Here is a 12,973-nt window from a genome sequence, read left to right on the forward strand (position 1 = left end):
TTCATTTGATCTGATTTTTGCGTTAATTTTGACAGTCGCTTCCGTTGAATTTCACTCCATATGTAGATATCAATAAGTGGCCTTAAATAGAATCCCAAACAAGCCAATTTTTCTGAAAATGCGTATTTCCGAAATCTAATTCAAAAATCATCGAGTTTGATCAGCTCAATTTGTTTGAAATAAGTGCCACTCTAATGTAATACACATGCGCACCTATGTATGTTTTTGTCCATATGTGTCGTATAAAAACCTACTGCACTTTAATACGATATACAAATATTTGTTTGTATTCATTGCGTAAAGCAGAAGTAATATTTGCCTGATGGTAATGACGAATGCTTGTCATTACGTCATAAACACGCTGGGCTGGCTTTTGATCTAGTCTTCTTACCAACTTATTGATGACCTTTTTGTTTCTTCTTGGTATTCATTGTTTTTATTCATTTCGATAATATGGTCATAATGATGTTTGTGTAAGTAATTTGGGTTGATGTTAGCAAACATAGATAGAAGAAATTGCAGGAAATGGCACGCAAATACCACAAACTACACCCAGAGAAAACCCGTCTTGGAAAAATAAATACGTTCCTATTCATTTTAAGTTTGCTTTATTTAAATATGAAAAACGGCAAGATTAATTTCAAACACACATTAAATTAAAAAAATACATATTTATTCAGCTTAAATGTTATAAATATTTATCAACCAAACAAGTATGTACAAATCTCATATCAACATGTTTAAATTACATATAACATAATGTCATATTTAACCTAACGTCGCACGTTTTATATTTAACCATTCAAAAAATTCATTATAAAATACTGACATACTAAACTTGTGGTGAGCCATATTTATTTAAACTATTGTGAATACTGTACGACGAATTCCTAATAGGCAATGTACGAAACCATCGCTAAACTATATGGTCGGCTCACATCTACAGCATCAATATACCATTGTTCAGATTGTCAAAATTTGCGTGTTGGTGTCAAGCGAATGGAATGGAATGAAAACAAAAGCTTAGCAGTTTTTGTGTGTTGTCAAAGAGGATAAAAATAATAAGAGCCACCAGTCTGCTACGAGTGGCGAATAACTCGCTGGAAATCAAAAAAGTGATGCCTAATGTTTTCTATGAAGATCATTTTTGAGAAGATTTTTTTATGAACATCATTTGGCAAAAAAAACAAAACCAGCTACTACCTTATAGAAAACATCGAGCAAATAGCTACAAGTAACAAGTGACGTATCCAATGATATTTATCGTATTTGGTGTTGTAAGAAAATGTTGTCACTGTTTTCATTTTGAGTTTGCCATCTCCTTTTGACAATCCCTATTCCCGAGAAATGAAAAAAATAAAATCAACTGATGAGATGAGCCAACCATATAGTTTAGTCATGAACGAAACGAAGTGAAAACAGATGTTAACATACTATCAGTGTTGCCATTTCAGTTCTTTTATACTTAAGTTATTGAGCTGATTTTTATTTAATTACATATGTGATAATACGTTATTGTGTATATTTAAAGTCAAGTAGGTTCCCAAAGTAAGTTACAGCTTTTTGACATAATTTCTAAGTACCTCTTCAGGCTTTTGACTCCATATCACATAGGGATTAAGAGTCCCACCACCTAGATGGGATAGTCACTGCCTAGCGACGCATAGGCAGAGAATGTGAACCGGCGTTTCATCATCCAGCCCACAGAAACGACAAATTTGGGTTTAGGGTAGATTTAATTTACTTAGGTGATATCGTAGACCGCACTGACCCGTATAGTACCCTGCGAGAGTTCTTAGGTTCTCCGTGCTTAGATAAATGAGTTTGGCTGATACTTTCTTTGTCGGAAGTATAAACTGTTTGGCCTGCCTATGCCATGGTCAGTCAATCCAGTGACGTCTGAATTTTTAGTTTCCCATTTACTAATAGTTTCCCTGGTGTGTGCTTTTGTAAGTCCACAAAAGGGCTCTGGACCATAGAATGCTGCTGTAGCACCCTGCTTTGCTAGGAAATCTGCATGTTCATTAGATACGTTAAAAGCCTCCAGATACAAAATTCGGCTTAAAGGTCTTGCACAGTAGATATGCATAAAAGTCGCAGTGCTTCCAGACCTATTAATAATAATTGACATAATTTCGTTTGAAATATTAAAAAAAAAAAGCTGTAACTAACTTTAAATATTCACTAAATTTCTGAATTCCGAATTCTATGTTTTGTGTTTCAAAAGATATCTTGAAAAAAAAAAAAAAAAATTTATTTCTTGATGAAATTTTTGCGATAAATGCTTGTAATTGTGAAAAAATATGCCCTAACTCCAACATACATGAAGTTGAAAAACTAAAATGGGGCAAATCAAGTTTAGTTTACTTTTTTCAAAATAAGTAAATTTTCCTATACTCAAGTTGTTTAAATCGGAAATATTACCGATTATTTTATGCAAAGTTATCAAAGAATTAGTTCATTTTATAATTTCTCAAAAATGTATGAACACATTTTATATATTTTCCCACAATTAGATTAATACTTAAACTCCCTTTAACTCAATATCTAAATAGTGGCATATTAAGAGTCAAAACTAAGTAGGTAGTTAAATTTATTTGCAGCTTTTTCGACAGTTATCCCGTTGAAACCTACCTAAAAAAGCTATAACTAAATTTAAGGATCTACTCTATTTTGACCTTGAATACGTCCCATACTTATTATGTCTATTAAACGCTATAATGAAAAAGGAAAAAATCAAACTTAAATATGTTTGTCTTCGCAAAAGTCTAAATTTTCAAAAAACCTTGAAACAATAAGTATGTTTTATGTAAGTCAAATTAGTGTGTGCTAAAAGATCTATCAAATGACATAAACAAATTCAGTATATGCGTTTTTAGAATTTTCTGTTTTCTAAAATGCTTAGTATGTACTTTAAACTTAAATAACTCTAAACGTTATTGTTTCCCACCAAGAAAAAGTATATAGGTATACTCACTCATATCATATTGACTTACATCAGGCATGCTTAACCAACGAACCGATATCATTTCGTTACGATAATTAACGTTAATAAACGAAACAAAGTCATTTCGTTTCGTTTATTAACGTTAAGAACGTCAAATTAACGAAATGATTTTGTTTCGTTTTCTGCCATATCAAAACGAAATCAAATCGTTTATGTTGATTATTAATTTCAAACTATGCTGGCAAAGCTGATTGATGGCGGAGTCACTAAAGGTGAAAGCAATAGCCAAGCTGATTGCAACTTTTCTAATGAATTTTGACAGTACGAACATTTCTCAGAGTATTTTTGACATTACCACCAACGAATTACACAAACAAATTACATGGAGTTTGTGTGTGTATGTCCGCTCGCTGTTAGCACCTTACGGCTTCACCATGGCTATAGCATTGCCAGCACAATTCAAACATAAAGTATCACGTTTTTGTTAACGTTTTTAACGTTAACGAAAGCTTTTCGTTTCGGTTAAAAACGAAATACAATTTATCTTGATAATTTCTCTATCGATAATATTTCAAAGTGTTTCAACAGAAACGGTGGAAATTTTTTGATAAACGATTAGCTTAACGTTAAGGTGCATCCCTGACTTACATGAATAGAAAGCAACATATGAAAAAACATCGCCGTCAGGTGGCGCAGGGATCGAGATATTAAAAATTCGTATTTGTGGTCCGATTTGGCACATATTTGGAACACATATTAGATAGATTCCGTTAGAAATTACACCATAATACTTTGTAGTTCGAGGGGGGCAAGCATACGTGCCGCTGAGTCGGGTAAAGTCTTTGGAAGGATTATGTACTGAGGACTTAGATTGTAACAAATTGTCAGGAAAGAGTCCTTGTAATAATGAGTCACTGAACGAACTAAATAGAATGAGAAATAATAGGCAATTAAATAAAGACTAAAAACTTGAAAAAAAAAAAATGTTAAGTTAATCGGTTTTATTGAAAACAATGCTTACATTACGTAATAATAATATTAAAAGCTAGAAAATAATTATGAAGGTCCTAGGTACTGATCATCACATTCCTCATCAATCTAGGTCCTTGATCAGACAAATGTGAGGCGTGGCATATACAGATGAAGGTTCATTTGGACTTACTTATGACTATTAATAGAAATTTGACGCGTCCAACGCTTTTACTCAATTATCAGATCAACGCTCTAGATTGATGAGGAGTGTAATGACTAGTGCCTAGGACCTACCTAATTATTTCCTAACTTATAGTATTGTTATAACTTAGTGTTGTTTTTAATAAAACAGTTTAACCTAAACATTTTTTAAATTATTTTATTTGTTTTATCTGTCGGGTACCGCTAATTTATTTATACTAGCCGGACCCGTGTTTTGTATTTTGTTGCGCAAGATGCGCACGGGTCCGGCTAGTATAAATAAATTAGCGGTACCCGACAGATGATTTTCTGGGTTACCCTGGTTCACATTTTGGTCGATATCTCGAGAACGGCTTCACATATACAACTAAGGGCCACTCCGTTTTAAAACCCTCATTAATACCTTTAATTTGATACCCGTATCGTACAAACACATTCTAGAGCCACCCCTGCTTAACCCTGGAATGTGTTTGTACGATACGGGTATCAAATGAAAGGTGTTAGTGAGTATTTTAAAAGGGAGTGGGCCTTATTTCTATTGGTGGACGGCTTTTCGAGATATCGCCAATAAGGTGGACCAGGGGTGACTCTAGAATGTGTTTGTACGATATGGGAATCAAATGAAATGTGTTAATGAGTACTTTAAAAGGGAGTGGGCCTTATTTCTATTGGTGGACGGCTTTTCGAGATATCGCCATAAAGGTAGACCAGTGGTGACTCTAGAATTTGTTTGTACGATATGGGTATCAAATGAAAGGTGTTAATGAGTACTTTAAAAGGGAGTGGGCCTTATTTCTATTGGTGGACGGCTTTTCGAGATATCGCCATAAAGGTGGACCAGGGGTGACTCTAGAATGTGTTTTTAAGATATGGGAATCAAATGAAATGTGTTAATGAGTACATTAAAAGGGAGTGGGCCTTAGTTCTACAGGTGGCCACCTTTTCGAAATATCGCCATAAAGGTGGCCTAGGGGTGACTCTATAATGTGTTTGTCGGATTTCGCCCATTTTAAATACCAAGATAAAGTTAGTTCAGATAAGCACGTGAACTATGTTTAGTAAAAATATATCGATTTTTGCTCAAGTTGTCGTTTTAACGGCCGAGCGGAAGGACATATGGTCGACTGTGTATAACAACTATGCGTAGCTTCAACCGGTTTCGCCCATTTTCACAGAAAAGTGTTATCGTCATAGAATTTATGCCCCAAATAAATTTCACAAGGATTGGTAAATTTTTGTTCGACTTATGGCATTAAAATTATTCTAGATAAATTAAACGAAAAGGGGCGGAGCCACGCCCATTTTGAATTTTTATTTTATTTTTGTATTTTGTTGCACCATATCATTACTAGAGTTGAATGTTGACATAATTTACTTATGTTATCTAAATATATTCAATTTTCTGTTAAAATTTTACTTTAAACAAATTTTTTTTTAAAAAGTGAGCGTGTTCGTCATCCGATTTTGATAATTTTTATTTAGCAAACATATAGTAATAGGAGTAACGTTCCTGCCAAATTGCATCATGATATCTTGAACGACTGCCAAAATACAGCTTGCAAAATTTTAAATTACCTTCTTTTAAAAGTTGCCGGTGCTACTCCCATTTTCCCAAATTTTACTAATTTCCCATTTGCCGTCCTAAGCTCAATCCAGCTACCAAGTTTCATCGCTTTATCCATCTTTGGTAATGAATTATCGCACTTTTTCGGTTTTTCGAAATTTTCGATATCGAAAAAGTGGGCGTGGTTGTAGTCCGATTTCGTTCATTTAAAACAGCTATATGAGATGACTGCCCAGGAACCTACATACCAGATACCTCAAAATTTACTGAAGTTAGCGGACAGACGGACGGACGGACGGACATGGGTCAATAAAATTTTTTTTCGATACTGTTTATTTTGATATATTTAAGTCTATATCTATCTCGATTCCTTTATACCTGTATAACCAACCGTTATCCAATCAAAGTTAATATACTCTGTGTGCAAAGCACGCTGAGTATAATAAAAAAATAAATGTAGGGCGCAATAATCTCCCTTCCAATTTACGTCGTGCTCCTTTTTTTTAAATTTTTCCTCCAAATTGGCGGTACGGGGCCTACTTGTTTTATGCCGACTCCGAACGGCATCTGCAAGGCAGATGAATTTTCACTATGAGCTTTTCATGGCAGAAATGGACTCGGAGTGTTTGCCAAACACTGCCGAGGGACGACCCTGGCTAGACACATTTTCTTCTAATCGAAACAATTTGTTTCTAAATCTTTGATGATGCTTTGCCCGGGGCGTGAACCCAGGTTCTTAGCTGTGGTAGGCGGAGCACGCTATCATCACACCACGTCCCAACAGATTGCGAACTGTTCGAAATCGTGGAAATAGTCACACAGTGATAATCATAAGGAATGATATGATGGATATTTTAAAAAATTAGGCTCCAATACTCCCCGTATACGTGTTTTTTAAGTATTATTTAAGAATTCATGAGCTTTGCGGCCACCGTGGTGTGATGGTAGCGTGCTCCGCCCATCACACCGTATGCCCTGGGTTCAACTCCCGGGCAAAGCAACATCAAAAATTTTAGAAATAAGATTTTTCAATTAGAAGAAAATTTTTCTAAGCGGGGTCGCCCCTCGGCAGTGTCTGGCAAGCGCTCCGATTGTATTTCTGCCATGAAAAGCTCTCAGTGAAAACTCATCTGCCTTGCAGATGCCGTTCGGAGTCGGCATAAAACATGTAGGTCCCGTCCGGCCAATTTGTAGGAAAAAATCAAGAGGAGCACGACGCAAATTGGAAGAGAAGCTCGGCCTTAGATCTCTTCGGAGGTTATCGCGCCTTACATTTATTTATTTTTTTTTAAGAGAAACTGAAAAGAAATAAAAAAACATTTACTGTCATATTGCGATGGTACCATTTCGAAAACCGCCACGTAAGGCAACTGGGGTTTCACCGTGTGATTCGCGGTTCGAATCTCAGTGAAACCTTTGATAACATTGCGAAATTGCCTGATGATGATTACGTGGCGGTTTTCGAAATGGTACCATCGCAATATGCCAGCAAATTTTTCTTTCTTTCTTTTCGTTTTCTCTTAGAAAAACATAATAATTGAATACTCAATTATTATAAGCCTGTGTTAAGCTCATGAATTCTTAAATAATAAGTACAAAAAGGTTGTGTTTAATACTCAAAATCCTGGGTATGCCAACAAAAACATACAGAATAAATCTCCGCGAGCTGTTCGAAGAAATCTGACACACAACAAATCAAGAATTGACAACATAAAAAGAAGGCAAGTCTTATACCATTTATCCAATACTCGCAATAACTGAAGCTGGTAATAAGCGAAAGCAAACTTACCAGGGAGACATACGTCACTCTGGGTGGTTAAATGCTTACTTATCCATAATCAACCGTGACTCCCGTAATGTAAGTCCCCCACTGTCATGTGTCTAAACATGATACCAACCGTCTTTTCAATAGCAATGAGAAGCCAATGCCCCTAATACTCATGTCTCTCGGGTTCAAGCCTTTTAAAACTGAATAAATTCATAGCACACCCTTTGAGGATATCAATGAAAATTTTTGAGTGGTCTCACCTATTTCATGGGGAAAATAGCTGCTCCAATAGGAAAAAAAGATGCTTCTGAAGACTATTCCGCGTTCTTCAGATGGATACATGAATTCATCGTTTTTTATTCTCTGTAAGTTGACTTCAGACTTGACTTTTTGCTCTTTTAGCAAGATTTTTAGGGATCCTTTATGGAAAAGTTATTTTTGGACCAGTATTTAGATAACCATACTTTTTTGATTGGTAAAAGATTAATAAGATTTGAAGAGCATATATTTCTAAATGATGTAATACCTATGGACGATTTTGTGGAAATCATTATCTTTTAGCCTTATTTAAACAGTAAAAAGAGTTAATAAAATCAATGCATCTAGAAAAAATGGGCTGGCATAATGTGGAGAAAAAATATTTTGTTGTTTATTTTTTGTAACCAGGAAATTTTAATTTAATGCGTTTGTTTGGAATGTTTAAATTGGATTATTAAAGCGTCTTCATTTCAGAAGGCTGTCTCCCCAAAGCTTCCTACTTCCATTCTGTTACTTGTTGCTGCCAGTTTAATAGTTGTAAACATTCGACTAATCAGTAATCAAATGTGCCGTATTGTTAGTTCTTAATGCTTTCTCAGATTGCGATATTTACGCGTACCGACAGAATTCAGTTCTCATTTCCGTTTATATACGGCTTGAATTTGAGTGTACATGTATAGGTGTAGTAGCATATGTATTTTTGATACTAAGCCAAATAGTTATGTTTGTGTAAAGCAGACAAGCATAAGTTTGGTGCTATCTTCCTTAAATAAGCGCAAATAATAGCTTTAGTATTATCGTTATTGTCAATCTAGCATAAATGAGATTGCGATAAATGCTGTCTGCTTGGCAGCAATAAGGATAATGATGGCTGTGCTTTAAACCTATGTATAGTGCATGACTCAACGTACTTGCGTTTGTTTGACAAATCTGGCAGTTTCGTTTCAAGCACAAAAATATCTGCCTTTAAATTTTAAATTGATATAGTCAAAACAATTCATGTTTTACGCTTTACAAGTTGATAATGTTTTGCGCTTAATTTGATGATCCTTTTTAGGCTGTGGAATACTTCATTGTGGCTGTCTTTCAGTTTATCTACGCTTAAGTTGTGAGGTTTTACACATGGGCCTTGGAGAACAGAACAATAGCTATAAAAACACTAGATCCTGCAGGCTACTCGCTGAAGTGGGTTTCAGAAAGTATGCCGACATTATCGAGTTCATTTAGGTCCACTGATACTATGTGAAGTGGCTTATTGCTGATTAATGTCTAAGCACAAACGATGAATGACGTTTCAATGTTCCGGACAACTTTTCCTTGTACAGCAGAATGATAATTTATTTCAAGTGAGGTATTTCAGACTTTTTTGTCCCACTTTTGCCAGAACTAGATGAGCCTGCTGCTATATTTTACGGAATATTTAGCAAGTACCTAAAGTTCCGACACTATGTTAAAGTCCATAATTTGAAACCAAGTGTGTGCTAGAGCTGGACATTCGCACAAGTAGTGCTTGACTTGTTCTTCACTTCCATTCTTGCCGCAGCTCCTGCAATTGGTGTTTAAAGCGATCCCAATTCTCTGAACATGAAGTCCAAGTGGACAGTGTTCAGTGACTGTGGCAGTGATCCTAAATATTTTTGTTTACCTATTTGACAGGTCATCCACTCCACTTTTTTAGCTTGCAGGTGTCCGAGAAATATCGGCTCTCTATAACAACAAATTCCTCTTGCTTGAAAGACGAACTAATTACGACGCCTTAAGTTGGCCACCAGCACCAGCGCCAGCTCCCACGCCTTAGGCTTCTTAGGGTGCGTCGGAGCGAAAATTGCCCTTAACTTTTGCATACTATCCGCCCTGTGGTCCTCTCTTAAAAGCTTTATCTTATGACACCTGTCAACACCTAGTGATGGCGTATGAAAATCTCTTCCACTTTCGCGGCTTACTCTGAACCCCGCTACACAGGGGCCAAGGTTATATGAAATAACATAACAGCGCTTCTTTATTATGTAATTAGTCAAAGTTGATATCACCATCATTTTATCGAAAAGGAGTTCTCTGCAGTCCAAGCGAGCATTTTTTTTTTTTTTTTGTTTTCTTTTATTAACAACTTTGATATACAATATATATACATACATCATCTATCAGGGTAGCTACTACCCAACTTTTCCTATAAATGATTTTGATTGAGCTTAGACTTGCATGCCTCGCGACATGTGAGAACTCAACATGATGAATGCTGTGCTTTTTATTAAATGTTTTACATTTGGAGCGTTATTAAATCTCGGCAGAGTTTTAGATAAGCTTTGACAAAGGCTGATCGATGAATAAAGATGTTGCATGCGCGAATTTCAGTGGAAAGCAGCGGAGCTTCACAAAATTCTAGTAGGTCACTTCCACCACACCAAAAACTTTAACACAATTTTTAACATAATAACTAGGCACACAAAATACACTGATTGTAGTTTTAGAGTGTAAAAATGTAAATTCTGAACACATAGCTGAATTAAAAGTGTACAAATAATTGTCAGATAATAAATATAGACAGTGGTAGTTTAACAAATTCTGCTGTGGCAAGTGGTGAATGTGACCTACTAGAGGTTTTGTGAAGCTTGCTTCACACTATTTTTCGTCCCTGCAACATCTTTATTCTTCAATCAGTCTTTGGTTTTGACGAACTGAATACACTGAAACGGTACGGGTCAATTCAACCAAAATGTCCATCGCAACAAGATATTGAATCAACTGCGCACAAATCGTTGATTCGTAATTGACCGTTTTAGTAGTCAAATGAACAAAAAAAAGTTGTTGCGACAGCTTTGTAAGAAAGTATCTATGTTGCCATATAAATGTAAGGCGCGATAACCTCTGAAGAGATTTTAGGCCGAACTTCTCTTCCAATTTGCGTCGTGCTCCTCTTGATTTTCCCTACAAATTGGCCGGACGGGACCTACATGCTTAATGTCGACTCCGAACGGCATCTGCAAGGCATATGAGTTTTCACTGAGAGCATTTCAGGGCAGAAAACACTTGGAGTGCTTGCCGAACACTGCCGAGGGCCGACTCCGCTTAGAAAAATTGTCTTCTAATTTAAAAAGCTTCTTTATAAAATTTTGATGTTGCTTTTCCCGGGGTGTGAACACAGGGTCTTCGCTGTGGAAGGCGAAGCACGCTACCATCACACCACGGCAGCCGCCATATAAATACGTAAATATGTGAATACACAAATACGCATGTTTGCTACATATATATACATATGAATATAGAAATGAAATAGTAGTCACAAAACTGATTCTCAATTCTTTCAGTTGCAGCTCCGCTCAATTTCAATTTCTTCTCTCGCATGCATTTGCCACACTTGATTGTTTCGAACAAAACATCTAGTATAATTATTTGACATAACATTTTAAAAAGAGTACTTATAAGTTATAGAAAAGTAAAGAATTAAATCGTAGGAAAGTAGTTCACCACTGGAGTAATTTTACATGTAATTCGGCAGGTTTAATTTTCGTAACACTATAAGTTGAAACGATTCGAAAACAACTCAAACTTTTATTTTGTCGGAAACATCAACATTAAAAAAGGATGTTTTTTTTTATTATCTTATTAGATTCGTTCCCGTGAGTGAAAATGCATAAAAACTTGAACAAAATGTTACTAACTTTGGAAAAATCCTGTTCGTTCAAGCAAAACTTTTGCAACAAGAGGGCGCAATTTTGCATTTCGCTTGGACGAGAAGTTGTGAAATTGTACACGATAAATAGGTGTTCTCATATTTTTTTGCACACTAAATTCAAAAACGGGTTTTTCGTTTTGTATTGATAACTGAAAAACTAGTTTTTTATTGTTTTCCCATTTTGTGTATTTTTTCGATTTGATGGTTTTCTTATTTTGGTGTTTTTTTTTAACAAGTGGTACCATCGTCATAAGTACAAAGTAGAGAGCGCAGTGAGCGTAAAATTCTCTTTGAAATTTGGTCATGTATTGACAGTTGATCGCCGTTGAAATGACCTGTAAGATCAGTTGTGTTAACAGAAAAATCAGTCAGATTGATTAGGAATCTGTCAATTTTACAAAATTGTGTTAACTTAAGAGCGAAAATTTCTCTTCTGTTGAAATGACTAAACTAATTTGTTCGCTTGAAAAAGAACTCAGTCGAATTAACCATAACTCGATCAATTTCACCGAATCTCCGTTAAGTCAAGGACAACATAACCGATTTTTTGATTTTACTAGCACCATTTTTTTCAGTTTTTTCTTTTCCAAGCTGAATGTTTCTTCAATTTGTTGAAGCCTAAAATTATGCCACATGGATTATCTGCTACTTCAATAATTGCCTAATGAACAATTAAAATGCTTAATTATTATAATCACACTTGGTTCAAAAATTACTATAGTCATTTGATACCAATGAAAATTTTTTTTATGACATTATCATTTATAGTTTAAGTACTCTCATATTTTTAAAACCACATACATCATGCTCATATTAAAGTAGCAGTAAAATTGTCGTTATGAAAGCTTTTATAACTTTGCAACTTTGTTATGAAATCCATTCAAAAAAGTTATTCCTTTATACTTTTGCGCCATTTATGGTGGCCAAGTAAGCTTCGGGCACTACACAACCGTCAGGCAATTGCAATTATCCATTAAATCGCAAAACTTGGCCAACAGCAAAACTATGGAACACAATTGCGAGTACTTTAGTATGCACTTTAGCCACTTCAATATAATCAACGTGAATAATTTATGAGACTTGTCTCTTATCTAAATTTTTTCTACAACAACGCAAAAGCAATGCCTGTACGCGCGCGAACAATTATACGTACAGTGGTGGCGTTAAAAACTTAACAGAATATTATACGAAAGTAATAGCTATGCGGACGATATTTTTGTTGTAGTGTAGCAACAATTTCCACAAACCTTTTTAAACCTTTCCAATAGATATTGTATAATCGAAAATATGCAGTTAGCTATTAAGAGTTTCGGAGTCCGTAAACCAGTACTACTTCCCTCACAAAGCAATATACTGGTTCTACAAAGTCATTGCACCCCGTTTCAACTGTGCCAAGGTCTTCAAAACTGTCCAAGGGGTTCAGAGCTCTGCATTATCGATGCCCTTGTTTCCAGTCCTGGGGAGAAACACAATATTATGCTCCACTTACCCATACTTTCTTTTCTGGCGAAGGAAATAGCAGTGATTGGAATTATGCTAAGTAGAGAAACCGGAGTTTGCAATAGTAGGGAGCTTGGGCATGCTCGGATT

The 12,973-nt window shown here is 35.5% G+C and overlaps 1 protein-coding gene across 5 annotated transcripts in view; it reads right to left on the reverse strand.

Annotated features, from left to right (window-relative positions):
* The window catches only part of LOC137245263 (uncharacterized), a 275,054-nt gene that overhangs the window by 158,207 nt on the left and 103,874 nt on the right, over positions 1-12,973 (reverse strand). The window lies entirely within an intron of this gene.

This window comes from Eurosta solidaginis, chromosome 3 (genome assembly GCF_040869045.1).
Source record: "Eurosta solidaginis isolate ZX-2024a chromosome 3, ASM4086904v1, whole genome shotgun sequence".
Taxonomy (NCBI): domain Eukaryota; kingdom Metazoa; phylum Arthropoda; class Insecta; order Diptera; family Tephritidae; genus Eurosta; species Eurosta solidaginis.